General features: G+C 33.2%; 1 long non-coding RNA gene across 1 annotated transcript; it reads left to right on the top strand.

Annotated features, from left to right (window-relative positions):
- Positions 1-4,819: 4,819 nt before the first annotated feature.
- On the top strand, positions 4,820-9,607 carry LOC132609036 (uncharacterized). The gene is made up of 3 exons (XR_009570656.1): positions 4,820-5,151; positions 5,408-8,477; positions 9,297-9,607. It is a non-coding gene; the product is annotated as an uncharacterized LOC132609036 (long non-coding RNA).
- Positions 9,608-11,717: the final 2,110 nt, after the last annotated feature.

Raw genomic sequence — 11,717 nt, 5'->3', positions numbered from 1 at the left:
AATCTAGTCAAATAAAGTCTACATTTTAGTTTTGAGGTTATAGAAATATTATAACTTAATAATTCTAACATAACTTAATAATTCTAACTTTGAAAAGCACAATTCCAACCAATTCTAAAAATTAAAAAGTAAATCTAGAGAAATAAAATCTACAGTTTAGTATTGAGGTTATAGAAATACTATAACATAACAATTCTAACTTTGAAAAACACAATCCCAACCAATTCTAACTTTGAATTCTCAATAACAATTCTAACTTTAATAACTTATGGATTCTAACTTTAATTCTAAAAATCGAAAAGTAAATCTAGTCAAATAAAGTCTACATTTTAGTTTTGAGGTTATAGAAATATTATAACTTAATACTTTTAACATAACTTAATAATTCTAAGTTTGAAAAGCACAATTCCAACCAATTCTAAAAATTGAAAAGTAAATCTAGAGAAATAAAATCTACAGTTTAGTATTGAGGTTATAGAAATACTATAACTTAACAATTCTAACTTTGAAAAGCACAATCCCAACCAATTCTAACTTTGAATTCTCAATAACAATTCTAACTTTAATAACTTATGGATTCTAACTTTAATTCTAAAAATTGAAAAGTAAATCTAGTCAAATAAAGTCTACATTTTAGTTTTGAGGTTATAGAAATATTATAACTTAATAATTCTAACATAACTTAATAATTCTAAGTTTGAAAAGCACAATTCCAACCAATTCTAAAAATTAAAAAGTAAATCTAGAGAAATAAAATCTACAGTTTAGTATTGAGGTTATAGAAATACTATAACATAACAATTCTAACTTTGAAAAACACAATCCCAACCAATTCTAACTTTGAATTCTCAATAACAATTCTAACTTTAATAACTTATGGATTCTAACTTTAATTCTAAAAATTGAAAAGTAAATCTAGTCAAATAAAGTCTACATTTTAGTTTTGAGGTTATAGAAATATTATAACTTAATACTTTTAACATAACTTAATAATTCTAAGTTTGAAAAGCACAATTCCAACCAATTCTAAAAATTGAAAAGTAAATCTAGAGAAATAAAATCTACATTTTAGTATTGAGGTTATAGAAATAATATAACCTTAACAATTCTAACTTTGAAAAGCACAATCCCAACCAATTCTAACTTTGAATTCTCAATAACAATTCTAACTTTAATAACTTATGGATTCTGACTTTAATTCTAAAAATTGAAAAGTAAATCTAGTCAAATAAAGTCTACATTTTAGTTTTGAGGTTATAGAAATATTATAACTTAATAATTCTAACATAACTTAATAATTCTAAGTTCGAAAAGCACAATTACAACCAATTCTAAAAATTAAAAAGTAAATCTAGAGAAATAAAATCTACAGTTTAGTATTGAGGTTATAGAAATACTATAACTTAACAATTTTAACTTTGAAAAGCACAATCCCAACCAATTCTAACTTTGAATTCTCAATAACAATTTTAACTTTAATAACTTATGGATTCTAACTTTAATTCTAAAAATAGAAAAGTAAATCTAGTCAAATAAAGTCTACATTTTAGTTTTGAGGTTATAGAAATATTATAACTTAATACTTTTAACATAACTTAATAATTCTAACTTTGAAAAGCACAATTCCAACCAATTCTAAAAATTGAAAAGTAAATCTAGAGAAATAAAATCTACATTTTAGTATTGAGGTTATAGAAATACTATAACTTAACAATTCTTACTTTGAAAAGCACAATCTCAACCAATTCTAACTTTGAATTTTTCAATAACAATTCTAACTTTAATAACTTATGGATTCTAACTTTAATTCTAAAAATTGAAAAGTAAATCTAGTCAAATAAAATCTACATTTTAGTTTTGAGGTTATAGAAATATTATAACTTAATAATTCTAACATAACTTAATAATTCTAACTTTGAAAAGCACAATCCCAACCAATTCTATCTTTGAATTCTTAATAACAATTCTAACTTTAATAACTTATGGATTGTAACTTTAATTCTAAAAATTGAAAAGTAAATCTAGTCAAATAAAGTCTAAATTTTAGTTTTGAGGTTATAGAAATATTATAACTTAATAATTCTAACTTTGAAAAGCACAATTCCAACCAATTGTAAAAATTTAAAAGTAAATCTAGAGAAAAAAAATCTACATTTTAGTATTGAGTTTATAGAAATACTATAACTTAACAATTCTAACTTTGAAAATCACAATCTCAATCAATTCTAATTTGGAATGATCAATAACAATTCTTATAACTTATGGAATTATAACAAAAAGCACAATCCAACAACAAAAAAAAAAAAACTAGTCAAATAATTAAAGTATACATTTTTGCACATATTCAATATCAATAATATTACAAAGAATGATAACTAAGCTAACACAAATACATTGACAAAGAACATGAAATATAGCACAATCTCAAGCCAAACAAAAAAAAATAAAAATGACAACTTAACTAGTCAAATAAAGTTTACATGTTTTTCCCAAATTCATCATTAATAACATTGCAAATGATGTTTAACAAAGCTAAATAGATTAGCATTAGGCCTAAAATACACAAATAAAACTAAAATTGAAAGAATTTTAAAATCCCTAATTTAAGAGAAACTAACCTCAATTAATTAACTTCAAAACGGGTCTGGGGTTGGTGGGGACGGGCTGCGCAGGCAGCGGCGCTGGGCGGCGGGGAAATGGGCGGCGGGGCTAGGCAGAGGGGAGGGGGGCGGCGGGTAGCTAGGGTTTGAGGGGAATGGGAGTTTAATTGGGAAGAGGAGAAGAAATGGGTATGAAAACCCGTCTGGAATGTTTTTAAAGAAAAACCGACAGACAAAACCGACCCTATCCGTCGGTTTCCTAAAAAAAAATTGTTTATTATTTTTTTAAAAAAACAAATTGAATTGCGTATTATTTAAAATATTTTTAAAAATAAAACCGACGTCGTCCGTCGGTTTTATATTAATTTTTTTTTTTAATAAAACCGACGTGGGACGTCAGTTTTTTTTTTTGGCGGATATATAATTTCAAAATTTTTCGGAAAAAACCGACGTTGTCCGTCGGTTTTCCGTTGTTTTTTCAAAGAGACGCAGTCCGTCGATTTTTTGTCCGTCGAATTTTGCCAGTTTTTTCCGGATTGGGGTGTGACATTAAGAGTGTTGAAGAAGCATTGTGTGTTGACGAATACGATGTAGTGTGGTAATTTTAGTTATGGATGATTTGAAATGGATTTGGAAGAATTGAATAATGTATGGTTGATGAAGATTGTTGATTATGATATTATGAATGTTGTTATTGATTTTTGAGAGTTGTTATATTATATGGAGAAAGTTATAGAAACAAAAGAGATGTTGTCCGATTTTCGTTAGCTTTAGCTTAAGCTTAAGTATGTTTCCGATTATCTAATTCTAGTACGAATTCTCTTGAATGCAGAATCGTGAACATTGGAGGAAAGCGCTTAAATTGATAAGTTAGAGCGACATCAAGGTATGTGAGGCCAATCCCTTCTTTTTCTAAGGCACGATTCCTATAACATGACTTTCCTTATCTTTCCATGACCTTCTTACATTCCGTAAACTATGAGTCTATGTTTATAAAGAGCTTCTCATGAGGTAAAGATAAGAGATATGTCACGAATATGGTAATGACGATGATGAGTCTAAGTCTAGAGATCCTAAAGCTCATGATATGATATTTCTACAAAGCTAATGATCCTTGTACGATCCTTTGATGTGGCTCATTGTTGTTACACTCACCTTATAATGCTAGTTCCTTCAAGGTGAGGCAGGATGATTATGATTACGCCATAATGGAAATCGGGGGTTCTCGACCTTACGTCACCCCAATAGAATTATAGCTTATCTTTGAGTTCTTATGCATGCTTCACGATGAGTATAAGATAATGATGATTACACCGTGCCTATATGGTCGGGCAGACACTGCTAAGGCGGGCAACATATACACCATGTCTAGAAAGCATGGGCAGACACCACTAGTGGGCGGCATGAGATGTTTACCCCGGACGCGGGAGGCCTGGACGCGGGCTAATGATGATCACACCATACCTATATGGTCGGGCAGCTTATATATATACATACTTGATATGATGTTCTTTATGATGTAAGTCAGCATACATTATTCTGTCTTAAGTGACCTTCAGTTACAGGTTGTTCCCTTATTTCTTTGATGTGTTATTGTTGTTCATGCCTTACATACTCAGTACAATGTTCGTACTGAAGTCTTTTCTTTTTGGACGTTGTGTTCATGCCCACAGGCAGACAGGGAGGTGGCCCAGATTCCTTGGAGCTACTCGGCAGATTTACAGGAGCACTCCACTATTCCGGAGGTGCCATTTTGACATGTTATTTTGTGTATATATTTGGGCACGATGGGGTCCTATCCCGTCCTTATGTCGCAGTATTCTAGTAGAGGCTCTTAGATACGAATGCGTGGGTAGTAGTTGTCTCATGAATACCTTAGTGTATATTCTTGTGTATCATTTTTGCAGCCAAGAGGGCTTATGTACACTACAAGAAATTAGACATTTAGCGGCGACATATAGTGGAGACCTTAGTGATTGCAACAAATGATATACATTTAGCGGCGACTATACAGGTCCCTACAGAAAGTAATTTATTAGCAGCGACTTTTATTTGGTCGCCGCTGATTCGTGCAGCTAAAAGGTGAAAAATTCATTCCCGCTAAGATAAAATTTTGGCTCCATAGATTCCGTGGCGACTTTTAAATAGTTGCCACTAAAGGCGTATTGCAGCGACTTGGGTCGCTGCTAACCCTTATTATTTTATTTAAAAGAAAAAAACATGCCTTTGAATTAAAACATCAGCCGCCATAAAACATATGGGTTTTCTTCTCCACAGAAAATTTCCTCTTCGATCTCCATTGTCATTTTTCATCCTTATACAAGCTACCCATATTGGTGAAAAAGATTCAAAAGGTCCTGAAAGTCCCAAATCTAAGAATCAAAACTCTATCTCTATATTTATGTTGCTCCCTTTCTCAGCTAGATCTAATTTTTCTCAAAATCCCCCAAATCACAAGATTTAAATCTTAGTTTCTCAATTCTTAATTGAAGGAACAACTTTGCTGCTCCGTTTCTTTGCTTCCAGTTAGTGACCCAAAATCTCAAATCAGGTATATCTTCAAATCCCCAATCCTTTCCTTTTTCTCATGGGTTATATGAAAGAAAGTTTGGGATTTCTTGTGATCTTCCAAGCACATCAAGTATTATGGTAAAAAATTAATTTGGGTATTGTTTGTAATGATTCATAAAGAATGTTTTTCAACATGCAATGAGCCATAATTAATTTTCTGAGATTTTTCACAGTTGTATTCTGATATATTATGATATTTCATCTCCAATTTCCCTCACCCATTTGAAAATCTACAGGACTATAAATAATTTCGCATAAAAGAGTCATCCAGAGCGTATTTGGTATTGTTATTGTGGATTCGATCTTGACAGAACTCTCAGTTATTTCTTTTTTTGGGTAAGTTAAAGTTTCTTCTTGAAGACCTTTCTGGTGTTATTGTGATTGCATGTCGATATTCCATTATTTTTATTTTTTGTTCTTATGTGGTTATGGTGTATTAAAGTATAGACATTTATTTGGGTTGCCAATAGGAACAAGCCTGTCCATCATAAAAAAGTACATTTTTTATTGACAAAATTGGGAATTTGGTAGTTAAAAATGTACATGGATATTTACTCTGGTCATCTAATGTTTCCGTCGAAACCAGAAAATCTACAACTTGTATCCTTGACGATGGCAATCTTGTCATCCGTAACAATGATAGGAATGCTGTGAGGTTAAATTCTGCCTTGTGTGAGAGCTTCTTGCATCCAACATATACCTTTTTGCCTAGAGTGAGAGTTTTCATGGAAAGACAAGTCAAAGAGCGTAAAGTTTTCTGGTGTTGGAAATATGAGAGTGACCCTTCACCTCTAAAGTTATAGAATTTAAAAAGATAGTGATTTTTAATTACAACAACTTAGTGTATTCAACTTTGTGGCATCAGTTTGGCTTATTGGTAGAGACCAGAGAGTTGGCCTATGGATAGGTAAAGTATGTAGACAAATTCAACTAAAAAGCTCCTCCAAAATCCTTAATCTTGTTCAGTAGCTTTCTTTAGGATGCTAGGCTTGAGAAGTGTTTTAATTGTTAGTTACTACTATTTTATTTTTAACAAGGTCCGTACAACCTTCAAGCACAAAGTGAAATTTTAATGCAAGGCAATGAGATGCATATTCTTTCTCTTAGTCTCAACTATTTCATTTTGTTGAGATGGGAAAAGACATGACATCTCATTAGTGATCTTATGAGAATTTATAAATTGCAGTGTGAAGAGTATAATATTCTGGTGCATTTTTAGTTTATCACTATAGAATGTGCAAAGACTTCACTATTCTGGTGCATTTTCACTATTCTTTTGCATATTCTGGTGTATTTTTAGTTCATCTCCATATGTTTCTTCCTTTGATTGATAATTCTAAAAAAAAAAAAAGAATGTCTAGCTGGTTTCCATCCTTTAATCACTTCTCTTATTCGTGTTACCGATCTTCTTAAGTTTAATATCACTTCACCTATAAGATTCCACATATGTATTTTGATATTTAAATTGAATCAACCAACTGTAACTATAAGCTATAGACCTTGAATGCATATAAAGATTTTTCCTCTAATGCCTCTTAGTAGGGATCTAGCCCTGTTAAGGGAAAATGAAGAGATGTTTTCTTTTGAAATAAAATCTTGGCATGATCATATCTTTTCCAAGTCTCCAGACTGTATAAGCTATGTTTTGTTGGTCCTTCATTAACTTGAACTAAGTGGAAAGTATTTTTTTGTTTGTTTCCTTTTTCTCTGATCAGTTGTCTATGTCTAAAGGAACTTAACATTCTTCATGATAATTGAGGTTTAAAGTCAATTACTATTTTATAAGTTTGAATGACTTATAAAATGGAGGAAAGGAAATTATAAGACCTCCCTCATGTTTTCTGCCTGCATAAGTTTAAGAGTCTTGTTTCAGCTATTATTTTTCCTAAGATTTCACTTACTTCCTTTCTAAAAGCTATATTATGGTAAGAACTAAACCTCCTTGAGTTGCTACTTTGGCTGTTACTTGATGGGTTGCTGCATTTGAGACCTGCTGCCGTGTTCTTGAGCTGAAACGACTGCATTTTGGGTCTTCTGTTTCTTCTTGTGTTCTACAAAAAATGAACCGATACTACATTGATGCCGCCTTGAATGAGACTAGTTGTTGGCTGCTTGTTTGGCACACCCATCGCTCATAAGTTCTTGTTGTTTAGGCCCTTTTACAACTGTCTCTTGAGTTGCATTTTTAGGGTAAGGAAAACACTGCATTCTGGGCCAAAGTGTTGTTGCACTTTCAGGCAAACAGATGCAACACTTGGAGGAAGTCAACTACTGTATTTAAGGGCCGATAAATTTTTCGTTTATGAACAACATTTTCACTGCCTTTTGAGGGAAAACTACTGCTATACCTTGGTGTTTACTCTTGAACGTGTTGCGGCTGGAGGCAAGCAACCACTATTTGGGGCTAAATGGTTGCTGTATTTTCAGGCATAAGGATACTGCAATAGAGAACTCTCTTTGTTGTTGGCTCATCGTGTTACTTTGGCTGCAAATCCAAGGGAAACAAATGGTGGCTATCCTTGTTATTTGAGCCTCTGTGATCAACATATTGTCCATCTTGTGAGGAGCTGTGTTGTTACATTTTTTTTTTTTTAAAAAAACTTGTTGCCCTGAAAAGAGCAGCTACACTTGAGGCCTGAATCTGCTAAAGATGATTGCAATCTTCAGCTACTGTTACGACTGGTTACTGTAGAAAACTGCTGCTATGTCCTCTCTAAAGCAGAAGTTGCACTACACTTGAGCTGTTGTGTTAAATTTTGCCTTGAGTTTCTATTGTCTGCTGAAATATTCCACTTTCATGGGAATGAACATGCTTTGGAAACGAACAGATTCTTCATCAAACGAAAACAACTGCTGTTGCTTTTCTTTTAAAGAACAGAATGCTACACTTGATGAAATTTTACTGATTTGAACTTTATACTACATTTGGGTGAATGAAAAAAATTACTTTTTGAGGCCATGCCTAGTCCGGAAAGGTTATCCCTCGGTTTAGACAATGATGATCTCACAGTGATATCACGTGGTAGGAACCGACATGCGCTTGGCAAGGCAACTAGAATGTCCCCTAGTTTGCAGCCGCGACATGATTTTGGTTCTTTTGCCATATTCGGAATCGTGAGTCTGAGCCTATGTGATCAAAGATCTCAAAGTTTGACACGAGTTCGAGGGATATTATTATTTACATTCATAAACGTCACCCTATCATTTGACTAACTATTTTCATTTCATTCCTGAGAGGTACATCTAATTAATATGGGTCTGCGAGATGAGATTCTACCAAAAACAAAGTGAAGTAAAGTGGTCCAGGTTTGTTCTTTATTGTAATTTAATTATGATTTCAATTAGCAGTTCTTGAAACAATATGAAATTATTAAGATTATTCATCTAAGAGTTGTTACTTATAAAGGAAAATTATAATTTTGAACTCTCTCTCAAACCCTGTTGGATCACTATGTTATTGGTTGATTTGTTGTAATTTTCCAGTACTCTTAATGCTAATTTAGGTCCATTCTCATAGTGCAGAATAATGAATCACTATGTTATTGGGTGAGAATTTTCCTGTACTCTTAATGCTAATTTAGGTCCATTCTCATAGTTCAGAATAATAATGACTGCATTATGTTCAATAGTTTTTGAAACATGATAGATTTTCTTGTCCCGCGATGAAATATGTATATTTGTGAGTGGGACATATTTATGCTAACTTCTTTCTTTGATAAGATTATTATCCGTGTAAAGCTCATGGAATATAATCATATGTTATAAAAGTTTTACAATGTTAAGAGTGTGATATATGAAAGTAGAACTTTATTTAATGTGTCAAGACATGGTTCAAGTGGAATGAACTTTCAGTTATATGCTTCTTAAACTTTCCTTTTTATATATAAAAAATATGCTTATTAAACTACTCGTTATAACTGTGTTATATTAGTTGAATATAAAATCTGGTTAACTTGTGTTATATATATTGTGGTTATTCCAATTTCAATTCTTGAACAACATAACTTCTCTTTATCTAGAATTTCATTTCTTGAATAGGCTACTTTTTCTTTCACAAGTCAGTATGGTTCTTACCAATCAAGATGACTATATTGTGATCTTTTGTTTTCTTATTTCTCTTAATAGCAGGGACAAGGTTCTTAAACTATCACAAATAGAGACGATCAAGGAGGAGTTTGAAGACACCTTATGTTTTATTTTTGTCAAAGGCATCGAAGAAGGAGGCGTTTGTAGACATCTAATATTTTCTTGTTTTTTGTCAAAGGTGTCGAAACAAGGAGGAGTATGAAGACTGGATACACTTCATGTTTTATTCCTTTTGTTAATATGTAAATGCATACAATGGCACTATGATAAAGTATTGGGTTGTGTATGGTTAATTGACTATTTAGTAGGTATTTATTTATAATATTCGGCTTGAGAATGCTTTTGTTGTTTGTTATTTGTTATTGAATACTTTTAGTAGCAGTATATTAATTTTAGACAATTCAATTGTCTATAGTAAATCTTCATGATTTAATTGTTTTTGTAGCTATTTTTATTGTTGCTAAAAGTTGTTTTTCAGCAGCAAGATAAATGTTGCCACAAATGTTAGTAGTTTTTGTGGTGACTGTCCTCGCTCCTAAAAGTAACTTTTTAGTAGCAAGATTAAATCTGCCACTGATAGTACATTGAGTTTGTGACGACAAGAGTCGCTACTAGTAGTAATATTTAGTACCGAGGACAAACTTGCCATTGATAGTCTATTGAGTTTTGTGGCGACCAAAGTCGCTACAAAATATCACTTTTTAGTAGCGAGATAAAAGTTGCTGCCGATAGTTCATTTGTTATTGTGGCGACAGAGTCGCCACTAAAGCTTTTATTCAGTGGTGACCAAGCCAATATTTGTGTTGTAGAATATTTTTTGTGACATGCTTGCTTACCTTTTGTGGCAATATATGTCGCTACAAATATCTGCTTATTGTGGTGACTACCAATTGTTGTCACAAAAAACCTTTAGTTATGGAACTACTACCAACGGAGGAAAGTCGCTGCTATAGGTTTTTCGTGGCGACTTCTGGGGCTTTTGTGGCGACTTTCGTCGCCACAATAAGGCATATTTCTTGTAGTGGTATATTTATATATTGCCTTGGAGTTTATATGTGTTCAGGATGAGTATGATGATTAGCATAATGAGTGGCGCTCGGTAGTCAGCTCCGGGTACCCGTCATGGCCCCCTAGTCGGGTCATTATAGAGTCGTTACGTAGGCTATCTTTAATTGTGATTGTATCAATGGGAACAATCAATGATGGGTCTCCCACACACCTTCAACACGGACACATGAAACACTAAGTGCATGGAAGCGAAATCTTATGGTAACTCGAGCTCATAAGCCACTTGGCCAATGCTTCGCAGAATCCCATTTTACCTAATATATCTGGGACTAAGCTTGCACTTCTTCCCAAACCTCATAACACCTTTCATAGGAGAAACTTTCAAAAACACCCAATTGTCGATCTGAAACTCTAAGTCTCAACACCGCATGTCTGAATAGGACTTTTAGTGACCCTGAGTTGTTTTCAAATGCTCATGGATCAACTTAACCTTATGCTACTTTTCTTAATGTCTTTGGGCTCTAATTGTTATTGCCATATGAACGTATAAGGACTACTTATTTTAACATGAATTATCTTTCCTTCTCTGACCTCACTATCGTTAGACCACTAATAGACTTGATCATAGATCTTCACATATCACCACGATAGACATGTGGGATAAGAGTAGGACTTAGGCTTTGAATGTAAACGCAACTCGGTGCGAATGAGATAGACACGAGTCATAGAAAAGGAATGTGATCCTATCGTATAGTATAAAGCTCTAGCGTAGGCATGACATGAATATATCAAATCCGATTAGAATACATTTGAGGTAAGTACCAGAGATTACCGGAAAGGGTCTCCCTTTGAAACTGGAACGTTCCTTACTTTGAACCTTACCTTGTTCGCTTTGAAACATAGATACGAATACCTTGACGAATCTTGCTTATTATCATGAGCGGATCATGAAGGATTGAGAGAAAAATGAATCATAGATACGAATCATATGAGACACTTCGTTTTAGAGCATATACATGACATGGGTACCTTAAACATGAATGGTGTAACACGGAATATGCGTACATGGAAACGTGATTAATATGGAATAAAATGTGAGTACATGAATAGCATGACATGGGGCATGGGGACATGAACAAAATTAAATTTACATGGGTACATCGAAGCTGTATATCATGGCGTTTAAACATGAGTTGATGAGTACTAAAGTAAGAATAAGGCATAAGTGTGACTTGCATCGAGTATAATTGTAGGCTTCACTCTTAGGTCAGGGACATAGGGTGCAGATAAGGAATTACCTTTAGAACTTAGATGTACTGACAGAATGGGACATGGTTCAACATAGCTTACTCTTATCACTGTAAGCCGACACCATCATCGTAAAATAAAGCTCATGGAAGAAAGTATCATAGACATGAAAACTTCATTCATGAAGCACCTAAGACATGAGTA

The sequence above is a fragment of the Lycium barbarum genome, chromosome 9, assembly GCF_019175385.1.
Source record: "Lycium barbarum isolate Lr01 chromosome 9, ASM1917538v2, whole genome shotgun sequence".
NCBI lineage: Eukaryota > Viridiplantae > Streptophyta > Magnoliopsida > Solanales > Solanaceae > Lycium > Lycium barbarum.
The sequence above is the reverse complement of the archived record's forward strand: the minus strand, read 5'-3'. Positions and strand labels throughout refer to the sequence as shown.